General features: G+C 43.3%; 1 protein-coding gene across 3 annotated transcripts in view; it reads right to left on the reverse strand.

Annotated features, from left to right (window-relative positions):
• tnr (tenascin R (restrictin, janusin)) overlaps positions 1–12,010 on the reverse strand; it is a 91,635-nt gene extending 79,625 nt beyond the window's left edge. For all 3 annotated transcript variants that reach the window (XM_029831436.1, XM_029831437.1, XM_029831434.1), the window contains exon 1: positions 11,739–12,010. The gene's annotated coding sequence lies outside the window, so the exon portion shown is untranslated. The remainder of the gene's footprint in view (positions 1–11,738) is intronic.
• Positions 12,011–12,681: the final 671 nt, after the last annotated feature.

The raw sequence follows: 12,681 nt of genomic DNA on the forward strand, positions 1-12,681 counted from the left end.
AATACCTTTTTTGTTAATACACGGTAGAAATTTCCACCATGCCGTCAATAATGAATTAAGAGAAACATTCAGGGGTTTATTCAACTGAAACTCAACTTATTGAAATGAATTAGTGGATTATGGAGATGAATATAATTATGAAATGAATGCAAGTGCATAATGGGCTCTGGCATTGTGGACAATGCAAGGCTCCTCCACTATAACCCTTTAATTAAAAAAAAATAAAGGCCAGCCAATAATTAGATGCAGTGTTCCATTATTTAAATGACTGTTGTTACTTTTTCACTGAATGTTTTCAATTAATATTCTAATTAAAAACTACATTTTTTCAAATCACTTCATTTTGTAAATAGCTGCATTTGTTACAAACTGATGAGAAACCACGGCAGTTTCAGTGTGCGGAGTGTAGAAATTAAGTCAATGTTCACTGGAACAGAATGGATAAAACCGTCAAGGCGTTTGGCTAAGGCAGCAGCGAGTCAGCCTTCAGTCATCAATAACAATCAGGTGGAAAGAAGCAGCTGCGCTATCGCGCTGCGTTGAGCACATGCCATAATTCTGGACCTAGTTAGAGAAGAGTCAATAGCAGTGCCGGTTTTGCCAGACAAGGAGCTGGTGTTAGCTAACCTAGATTCAGCCAGCCGTTGATCTGGGTCCCACATTTTTCTGAGATAAAGTCAAAGGCTGTTCGACGGCCACCTGCCTGAAAGGTGCCGGGCCAGAGACAAGCGGATGGGTTATTTTTGAGTTTCCTCCATGCTCTTATTTTTGAAAGGAGGAAATACAGGCGAGTGCCGCATTTTCCAAAACTGATTTCAATGGCGGCGAAGCACAGCTGCAGCGTGTCAACACTGTCACGACTCGACAAGAGTAGGAGTCGCTGATAAATGGCAGCCGGTGCAATGCAAAGATGGAGGCTGTTCAGCTAAGATGTGTAGAGCAGGTCAAAGGCAAACTCTGTCTGGATGGCGAAGATCTGTGAATTGGCAGGAACTTGAATTTAGAATAAAGTTGTCAGACGAAATGAGAGGAGAGAAAGGAGCTGACAGGTTTAGTTTGAGGGTTTTTATAGACCTCAGCTCAATAAGAGACGCATTAAATGCTGAGGCATTAATCTCTGAAAGCTCCTCCTGCAAACACCTCAGAAACCTGTCAACGCGCCTCAGAATCCTGCCACGTGGTGTCAGGCCATGGATCCGGCTCACAAGCTGCGTTTTGATTATCTATCGGCTTAGAGACTCGCCTGTTTCAGTGACATGATTGTCCCGCTGTCAGAACAGAACGGAACACTGTGATTCTGAGAAGGGCTTAATGATTTGTAAACCCCCCACACACACACAGCACAAACCCAGGCCGGCCTCGCACAAAAAGAGCGATTTATTGATCCCTGTCAGATTTGTCTATGGACTGGAAACAAGCCTCTGAGCGACACAAGAATTAGGACAGCGTCGATTTGTCCATGAACAGTCGGAGCTGACACCAGGCAGCGCGCACATTCGTTCCCCTCGCCCTCATTCTGGCACATTTACATAGATTCAAACATTGTGTGTTTGGATGGATCCAAACACACACACACGCATTTGTGCGCATAAAAATGCACACCCTAATTGTTTGATAGGGGACAGCGAACAAGGGCTTCTTGTCTGTATTTTTGGTGCAGGACAGACTCTCTGGCAAGAGCGAGTGTCTGGGACTGAGACACAGTGGACAATAGCAAACAGAGTGAACAGAAAACATTCAGTCGGAGGGCAGTGAACCATCTGAACCTCGCATCTCTCTAAAGTCTTCACTGCCACACAAGAATATGAAAGCGAGACTCAAATAGGATTATTGGTGTGGGACAAATCAGGGAAGGAAAAAAAAAATGTTCAGCCGTCTGGACGGGGCAGCTTTTTCACCGGCAGTTGGTTCGGACCCCTCGCTCGTCTGGGCAAAAAAAAAAAAAAAACCTGACTGTGACTCTGAAGTGTGAAAGAAGGCGCAAAAAGAGGGAAGGAGGGGTTCCAGTCAGAAAGAGGAGAGGGTGTAAGAGACAGACTGCAGCACATGCTGGCGCAGCGATGGAGGGAGAGAAGTTACAGAATGAACCCAAGGGGTCGGGAACGGGCAGGTTTAAACACAGTGCAGCTCCCCAAAGGAGCCCAGCAAGAGTGAAATGCACGTTCACAACAGTTCAGGTCGATTCCCGGTTATTACTGTCTGTATTGGATTGGCTCTAATTAGTTTAGAATTATCTTTATTTTTGACATATCAATGTAGCTCTGAATGTACATCTTACTGAGGTGGTGATTTAGGAACACTGACATCGTTTTCCTGGATAAGCGTTTCTAAAAGTTGCACCTACAAGTTGGATGAGGCAGATATGCAAATAAAGAGATGAAGCGAAAAGTAACCTTGTTCCCGGAGACAACGGCGTAATTTGAAAGAGAAGTCGTTGAGATGAAAAAACTTGGCTCATTTCAAAGATATGGTGAGGGACAAAAAGATCAGGGGCTCTGCAGGGAGAGAGAAGTGAGATATTTTAACATAAAACAGGAAACATAGAGACGTGAATGGGCTTTGAACGGACTGCAGCGAGATGAAATAATAATCCCTTGCACAGGGATGTTTAGCAGTAAATGCACAAAGTAGATGCACAAAGATAAAATGGTCATTATCCTTTTTTTTATCCAGTTTATATCATTTTTATCAACCTGAAATTTACCCCTACCAGTTATTTCAACCTTAAATTGCAAAAGCATTCTCAAACTGTGTCTATTTTCATTTTACCAGAGTTGCAAACCTTAAAATCAAGCATTAAATAGATTAAAATGCATTTTTAAAGACAGACTCCGAGGTACAACACATAACTGCCAAGGGAGCAAAGTCCATGTGTAAATGCACACGCATATATTATGTGTGATTTAAACCCAATTCAAGTCAGTGGCATTTGCTCTAGAGGTGAACATGTAATTTAAGCCAATTTCAAGCACGACTGCCTCAAAAATACACATGCGTCCTTTTTTATTGTTCACCCAAAAATCCCATTTGCACATTTTCAGGGATTCACACTTTTGTTTGTGTCCCTCTGGAACATTTGGAGGTTTTTTTTTCAGGCAGTCAGATTTTGTACCAAAACAATTATCCCATCCATTTTGCAAATGGTTATGACTGCAATTATTATAATTTCGGGCAACCTGTCGTGTTTTTGTGTGTGACAGTCACAGCGGTGGAGATTTACCAGGGGCCCCACACGTTGCATTGTTGGTCCTTTTTGTTGGTGAATATCACCTCCCTGTGCCAAACCTGTTTTTATTCCACATCTTTTCTGGCATTTTTGTCCCTCTGGGGGACTGTGGATGGTACCTCTGGATGCTAAGCCACCGCTGTTCCCAGGCACCGGGCCTATCTCAGTAGCACCATGCACAAAAACACAAACAACACAGTCCGTCCAACTAACAACACCAGCTCCTCTTTTTTTTTTTTTACATGTTCCCTGAGCGGCTTATGCTGCTAATTAGACATGAACTGGGTAATTAACCACCTTGACACACTGTTTTCAGGATGGAACATGTCACTAACCCACCAAACAATGCCCTGATCGTCAGCTAACAATGACAGCATTTGGTGTTTGTGTGTGTGTGTGTGTGTGTGTGTGTGTGTGTGTGTGTGTGTGTGTGTGTTCAAGAAGAGACAGACAGGAGGACAGGAATGATAAAGACCATACGCTGCGATGGTTTGGTTCCTTATCGCAGAAATACAGATCTATTCTTTGTGTGTGAAATGACCTGATACATTCATTTCTCTCCAACATCTCCACCTGGAGACGCGTAGAATCTCGTTCTTTATCTCTGCTGCCGAGTTTGACACACACAGGACACGTTTTGCAGCGCTCTGACATTCTGGTTGGGAGACTCCAGAAAAAGATTAGAAACCAAATGTTTTGTTCGGCTTTGCTCTTTCAGTCTGCCAAGACATCAAGGACAAATGAACCTTCTAAAAAGACGTGTGACTCTACAAGTTGCCATCTGAGGTTAGGTGAGAATTACTGCAAAACTTCAGATTTTGTTATCAAAAGTTCTCAATCCCCCCTCAAAAAATGTGCTAATTAGGAGGTTTGAGCCCCTAGTAAAGTTTCAAGAAAGGTTCATTTGCCACTAGGAGTTGTGTGAATGTGCTGCCTTAAACTTGTCATATGTTTGCAATGAAAAAAGTGGGATTATGAAGGACAGACAGATGGTAGAAGAAAATGAGAATGGAATTTCCTCATTTTGTGTCCTCTGCTTGGGGGGTGGGGGGTGGGGGGTGCTGTCCAAAAATAGGTGGGTGGTTTCAACAGAATAAATAATTGACGAAATAAAATCATGGCACAGGGAAAGCCATCTGTTTGTCTAATGGTCGTGAATTTATGTAATTTGAGATGTGACTGAGGTAGTAGTGGTGCTCAGGAGTGTAATGACAACACCTACACTGTGTAAAGATAATCACCAGCAAAACTATGATAAAACCCACAAAGAATTCATTTGATGGTTAGAAAAATACCAAACAAAATATGAGGATGGTTTGTAAATCTTTTTCTTCTTCAACAAATTATTATAAAGATTAAATGACAATAGCTTAAACTGTGAAAATAGTATTTTTTCACAGTTTGCAATAAATTATGTAAATTCCAATTTCAATCCATCAATCATTAGATTAAATGACAATATCTTAAACTGTGAAAATAGTCTTTTTTCACAGTTTTCAATCTTGTTCTGACCTGAATAAACAATAAACAATGTGTGTGTGTGTGTGTGTGTGTGTGTGCTAACAAAATATTACAGTGTTATTCATCAAATCCTGACACCAGGCGAGGCGTATATCTGGCATTTGTTTCCACTGTCAGCTTGTGATTGGTAAACAGAAACCGCACTTCTAATTTTAGTGAGTCTGACATTTTCAGTGCGATGCTCAAATCTCTCTCCATCCCAAGATGCATGTACCCATTTGTTAGCATTTGCTGTCTTATCCACTCTAGCTCGAATAGAAAAACGTGTCAGTGGTTTGGGGAATGGGAATATTTCAGGTTTGTTGCGTAGCACTCCGGTTCCTGGATATGTTCTGTACGCACACGGCCCGTTTGTTATCATTTGTTTTGTTTTACAATGAAAATCTTTTCACAGCAGCAGAACCAAAACCTTAAAGGTTTAGAGGGAGCCTGTTCAAACTAGTCCAAAAGAAGCTCTATACTGGAGAAATTTCAAGTCGGGCTTTAAAACCATAACACAGCAGTGGTGTCGCTGATAAAAATGACTTTATTTTGTCATTGTAGATCTAACTGAGAAATGATATTCCTCAAATCAAGCATCATGACCAGTCTCGCCCAAAGTTCTACAATATTTAGTATCTAGAAATAAGCCGGGAGCGATTGTCAGGAGGTTACTGTGCATCCTGTAAAAGCCTGCTGTACATGAGCCGCTGACATTTTATAGCGTCGGCTAACCAAACTGCAGCGCTTCAGATAATTCAACAGCATTCCAAAAATAGATGCATCCGTTACTGTTCCTGTTCTGTCCAGTCCTGCTAGCTTTTACTGAGGAAAAGGATCCATCAGCCCACGTTCGTATTGGTAAAGGCTTCCAGTCAAAGTTGAATTCAGACTGTTGGCTCAGCGAGAGCGCCTGATACTGAGTCCGTTCAGTTTTATTCCAGTGACTTTTGGATTGCTTGTTTGTTTTTCTTGATCAATTTCTGTGGATGTTCCAGACCTGCTTTTCATGTTTTTGTATCTCTGAATATTTACAGTCCTCAGATGGTTTACATGCAGGCAAGGAAACAGAGTTCCTGCGGTAATCAGATTACATGAAATGCATGTGGACGCTTTAGCTTGACTGAAGTCAACCCAGAGTAAAATGTAGCTGGACTACCCCCTCCAGATAGCTCCGTTGTGAGTCAATTTACGATAGCACTTGGTCAGTGACCTGACCTGTGCGATCTGTGCACGCGCTACATTCCAATTATATTTCGCTGACCTGTAAACAGGTCTCACCAAGATGTTTGCAAACAGTCTGCTGTGTGTGGTAGGAACTGGTAGGACCCAAGCCGACCACGGACACTGTCGTGATGCTGATTCACGGACGAGTTTACTGATGCATAAAGTCATCCATTGCTGCTTAGCTACGGCTGTCACCTCGCTGGCTGACTTCTTCGTGGATTGTTGTGGTGTGGCATAAAAGGTTAAGTAAAACAGTGCAAGTCACCACCGAGCTTTTTAGCTCTGATCGTGGCAGCTCAGAACTGGAAGATAGCTGTAGCATCAGTCTATTTTTTTTTAAGTGATAGATTCTGGAAATTCTTACGAAATGCACCACAGCAGAAGTTTGGTTTGAAGTTTGGTTTGCACGCTACATGCACTCATAATCCAGGACAGCCATTTTTATTCCCTTCGATCACTCTGTCAATTACCGAGGGAATCGGGGAAGAATAAAATGGAGGGACTCAACAATGCGTGCAACATCGATGCGTCCAACCAGCAATGTCTGTTTAAGTGGAATTGACTTCTGCTCGTTTCCCAAATTACACATATCTGACTGGCCCACCGCTGCAGGGCCTACAGGAAGCGTGGGGACGGAGGCGGGAGAGTACCTCGCACACTCTCTCCCTTTCTCCATTTCTCTGCGGGGAATCAATATCGTCTGCTTAATTATTGGGCGAATTTAATCAGAGGCACAGCGGTGCTTACCGCCTTGTGACCCAGTAACTGTCAGGAAGCCGCCTGGATTCCAGCGGTTCAGATTTTGAATGCGACAACAATAATTAAGAACAGAACAATTCCCCTACAGCCATGTCAAAGCCAATGAGCTCATATGAGCGCAAAAGATGAGATTAGCTTTGTTAGCTTCAAGCGGCCTCTTCCGTAGAATATGTGTGTTGTGTGGAAAAAATTGCTTTCAAATGTAGTTGAGATGACATCATGCAGAGTTCTCCCAGCACTATATCAACATAAGTTGTTTATGCCATTTTTATTGCAAATCTGAGGCATGATTTCAGAACCCAGACCGCAAACTCAGGAGGCACCTCTGGTCATCAAAACAGTGCATTACATCAATCTATACACTTCAGCCGCTAATGCAGCCCATTATAGAGCCGGTCTATCCTCTAACTGGTTTAGCCTGCACAGTTCTTTTCCTCAAATGGTCTTCTGTGAACTGGTTTGGTTTTGCCCATCACCACTGCACATCTCTCTGAGATCACCTAGTGGCAATGGTGAATTGGGATAAATGCTTCTCCAATTAAAAAAGCTAAAATTTCACCAAATTATGTCTCACATGATTAAATTGTATTAGCATCTACGAGCTATAGTATCAAGCCAAACTCACTGTTGCGCTTTAAAGCCATTATTAGGGTGTGCAAACCAATTCATAGCAGCACTGCTGTGCATATTAAGTGGAAAATCTCATCTATCAGACTATGTCTCCAACGGAACTATGTAAATAGGACAACTGCAGCAGTTATAATTGCTCGGCGTGTGCTCAGACTGAGAATGGCTCGTACCAGGCGAGGACAAATTACCTTAATGACACTATTCTGGTAAATGGTACAGATGGAAGCTTCGCTGTGGCCGTTCTCAATCACGTGTGCAATTAACGTGCAAGGGTGCAGGTTCAATTGGTGTGTCGTCACCGGGTGTCATTTAAATTACAGTGAAAATGGCCGTGCCTTTAATTTTATGATGTCTGATTTAATACTGGGACAAAAGGGGGGGCAGCAAAAAGATTATACGCAAATATTTAGTTTGGGATAGTTTGGGTATTGGGGGCATTTCAGAGGGTATTTTTCAGCTAGTTATTAAAAGTCTGCCATTAACCACTACGCAGTTGGAGCAGTTGCCCCTGAGCAACACACCTCTGGTGCCAAAATGTTGTTAGATCTAAACATCCTTCCCAGGTTGGCCAGAGGGGATCACTTCTGAACGCGTTTTTTTAGACAAAAAATAACAGGCATCAAAGATTAATTGGTATTTCTCTCAGGATGAGCGAAAAAATGTGTGATCACACACACATGATATCATTGAAATGCAGGTACTCAGCAGGATCAAGGACCAGCACTGTGTGGTAAATATTTAGAACAAGAAATAGGCCCTAAGAACAGTCTGAAAGAGATGAGAGATTTTTATAGGCAATTGCTTTGTACAGACACTCGAGGCTGGAGATGGAGACATCGTGGAAAAAAAAAATACTGGATGAGTAGGAGGGAGATAAGAGTCTAGAAAGACACACAAAAGCAGATACAGAAAAGGAGAAACAGAGGAGGGAGGGGAAAAAGCAGAAAGACTAGACTTTGAAATAGGAATTAGTCTTAGCTAAGCAGTGATTAATCTTAACATTATGTAATCCTATTTCATTATACCATCTGGGAAATTTAAATGAAAACAAGACAAATTTGCTTAAGCAAAACTGGAACTGAAATAAAAGTATAGTTTTTACAAACACACCGATTGCACTGCACCGTTCCACGAAACGTTTAATGTTAATCTGAACCAAAGATCAATATCAATGTCCGAGCACATGTAACACAACATTCACTATGCTGAGGGCGACTATCAATATTTTAATTAAAAGAAGCTCAAATTAAGTACCAGGCCGTCTCTGACATCAATACCTAATCTCTCCAGAAGGGGGCGCTTATCGCACGAACCGGGTGAGCTCAAACAGTGTGTAAAAGAAAGTCATCAATCATCAAAATCACCAAAGATGCACTCTCCGTTGCCCCATTTAAATAAAAGGCTTAAAAAGTTTTGATTGCTTTAATCAACATCCTGCAGTTAATTCTGGGGTCTTCACTCCAAATGCTGCTGCTCACTCGAGACCACCAATGCAAAATTCATGGCGCCCCATCCAGAGCAGCCATTTCCTGTTCAGCAAATGCAGCAATTTAAATGAAACACTTTACATTTGTGCTGCCACGGGTCGCACAATCAGATTTCTGTGTTGGTTCATCCATCTTCAGTTCATAAAGCGTGAGAGGTAGAGCATCAGTTAACAGCTTGGGCCATCACTCTCTCCTGCATTGGGTCCAATAAAAGATTTTGATCAAGCTCACGTGCATATCACAGAACAGGCTTTGCCAATTGGAACCCCACCAGTGCTTGCAGCACGTTAACAAGTGACACGTGACGCAGAAACACCTTCACTTCCCCCTACACCGTTTTGCTGTCGACTACCCTTAAGCGTAGGACCCATACGCAACACATCACTTCTGATTTCATCAGCGCTTCAAATTCCTCGGCCTGTGTGAGACAACAGGGGCAGGGGAGCCAACATGGGGCCGCTACTGCTGGAAGTAAGGAGAGAGAAAGGAAAGCCTCTGCATTGTAAATGACTGCAAATGACTATGCTAATGAAACAGCTTCTAAAGAGTCTTTTGTACTATTACTGCATCCCATGTCTTATTACTGTACTTTCTATCTTTAGGAAGGCAGAATTATTAACCACTTCCCACTTATTCGTGTGCTTAACACGGTGTATGTGCATTACACATTCCTCAACAAGGTGCACACAAATGAGGCGCTAAACACAGCGGATGTCAGCGGTGGATCAAAACAACGTGTCTCTTTTTGCTGATTCCGCCTCACAGCCGCAGGCTCCATCCAGTCGACTTCATTTTAATCAGCACGTAATCACCCACACCAATTAACAAGACAACTAAGCGCATGCACACCTGAGAGACGTGGAGGATGAAAGATCAAACGGGGAGGTCGTATAAATTCACGGTTTATCAGTATTCGTGAGATTGTACATTCGGTCTTATCCGGAGTGCAGCAGCTCTCCACGCCAGTGGCATCACACGGAGGCTCGACTCTTCTTTTTATTACATGTAGCCATTCACAGTTTGGTAACGGGGTGGATTTTTCCATTTCATATGCCAAGTGATCGAAAAAAGAACTTTTTCTGCTCATTATCTAAATTTACGAATCAGGATCCACGTGAATCTCCACGTGCTCTTGCAGTTCGTTTCACTGCAGCTTCCATTTGTAAAAAATACTTCGCTGAAGTGGATGGATGCTAATGAGAGCTGGACTGCTTTGCATCGAACAGTCGTCCTAACAAAGTATTTATTCGGTATAGCTCACGCAGTTTGTGCAGTCAAAAGTGAAATTGCAGAAAAGACCATTCATTGGTAGTTGGATGGTCATCGTCATTGCATGAAATTATCAGGAAATAAAGGATTTGGAATTAAAATTCAATCCTTCAATGCTAGAAGTGAGATCGGTGGTTTGGATATTGTTCCAGATGTGTAAGAAAGCTTTCACTGTCAATAACTAAATATATAATGCAGGTGCAGTGGCATTTGTATTTAAATTGAATGTGAATCACAGGATTCCTGCACTCTCTCACTTTCTATGCATTGAGAAATGTACATTTTGTGTGCCACCGCTTTTAGAAATGCAACTGCAGCAACACAGAAGACTTTGTCTTTTGCATATATGCTGAAGAACCCAAACACGTGTGTGTATACGATGAATAATGAAGAGATGTAGATGGAGCAGAGGGAGAGGAAGAGGAAAACGATACAAAGAAAAGCTGATTGAGACAAAGAAAGAGAGAGAGAGAGAGAGGCTCCGTGTCTCGGATTAATGACAGAGGATGCTCATGGGAGTGGGTACAGCTCAGATCTGTGCCAGATATGATGAATCCGATAACCTTAAGCCTCCTCGCTCCAACCTGCACACAGAAATGGAAAACCTGCCACAAAAATTACCTGCACGGCTCCCAAACCAAATTTGCAGTTCTATCTCATCCTGTTGTCACTGCGTCTTCCTTCGGATGTGCCGTCTAGATCCGAAGCTGCCCCCAGCCGGCACCCCCCGCTGTGGCCGCGCACTGGCTGACTGTGACAAATTAAACCCAGCCGATATATGGCAATAACCTTCGGAGGGTAACGTGAGCCGAGACAGCGACGCGGAAGTTGAGGAAAAGAGAAACTGAGACAAACGGAGAGATCCACAGATGGATGATGGGACATATCAGGTGTGACAGCTGCAGCCAAGGCATTGCGTGTGATTACACGATGAGATGCCAGGCATTAAAAGTCATCATTTAATAGCAGTATAGGTGTTAGTATGTTCAAAGTTTGGTGCAGGAAATGTGGTTAGTTGCAATGATGCTGCACTTAAATGTTGAATTACAGATTTAGAAGTGTAGACATTCAAAACTCCTTTGTCCTGACACAAATGGACATTTTTCTTCTTTGTCCGGCTAAATTAGGCCCATAAGATCAGCATTTTCTCTCACTTGAACCTTGCAGTCACGGGAAAAGGAGAAAAGTCCTTAAACTAATGGGGAAAAGTTGTGCACTTAAAATAGCACCCGCGCTTCAAACCGTTTCCCTCAAGGTGCGATTTGCTCGTAACTGCTTAATTGCTCAGGTGGGTTGACATGTTTCATCTGTCAGGGCACACGCGCGCTCTCGCACCAGTCAAGCGAGCACACGTGCACACTTAAATGCAAAAGCCCGACAGGAGAAGGTCATTAAGCAGCTATTGTTGGGTTCCTCTCTGCTCAGCGTGATAACGACTTGATTGATACCACAGTTACTCCGTTACTCACTCCTGCTGCGCGAACTGTCTCGCAAGTGATGCACAAACTACAACGGCGGAGACAAGAAGGGGACCAGACTGTGCACAGGCACTGACACAGCACTCACGCACGATACTTCCTGTCACAAGGAAGCACCTGAAAAACATCCATCCCCACACGGGCACAACTAAACTAACTGACCTGCTCTGAGTGACCAGTTGGGAGCTCTGGGATGGGCTAGCGGTAGCCTCCTTGTTCTGTCCGTCCCTTTGGCTGCAGATGTCCTACGGGCTGCTCACCCTTCCCGTGTGTGAGAGAGCATCGATCTCTCTGCCGGAGCGGTACGTGGTCCTGCTGCCTGCGCGACTCTCAGATGCGCTCTCGCCTCTCCGTCGCTCACTCTGGCTCAGGCAGATGCAGGGAGAAGTGAAGACGGACGCGGATGAGTGCTGCTCTCTCCCTCCCTCTCTTTCTCTCCCCCTCTCTCTCTCTCTCTCTCCCTCCCTCCCAAGGTGTCAGCACCGTGGCACTGTGCTTACTCCACTCTCTCCTCAGCCTGCCAGTCTTTTCACTGAGCTGCATGCTACCTCACCATCTCTTTTCTGTCTGTCCATTGATTTTTCTGTCCTTGTCTCTCTCGGTATCGATCCTTTGAGTCCGTGTCCTTGCTAGGGCAGCCTCTAGCGGCTGTCTTCTTTCTGCGCTTCGCACAGTCACAATTGGATTATGCGCGGTTTTAAGTTGCGTCAGGAACAACAAAAAATGTTCCATCAGTACAATAAAGTAGATCTGGGATTTATCAGTCCGAACAGATATAACTGCTATTACCATTTTGTGCTCACCTGCAGGATTGGTCAAAATGTATCATCTAATTCTCAAATATATAATATTTGAATAGAATATACACTGTTTAAAAGGGGAAATTTCTGGCGCAATGTAACCCCCGGTTTTTCAGATTACTGTTGCGAAAAAATCAAGGACGACGCTCACAGTAGCACCCGCAGAGGTGAGATCAGGTTTTTACCAATTTTTCGAACTTAAGAAAAAAGGATGAACAATCATATGTGATTTCAAATACATTTCTGAATCATACTGCAATCAGACACAAAGTGAAAGAATCACTTGTGGAGGTGCAGATTATAGT

Source organism: Takifugu rubripes, chromosome 22 (genome assembly GCF_901000725.2).
Source record: "Takifugu rubripes chromosome 22, fTakRub1.2, whole genome shotgun sequence".
NCBI lineage: Eukaryota > Metazoa > Chordata > Actinopteri > Tetraodontiformes > Tetraodontidae > Takifugu > Takifugu rubripes.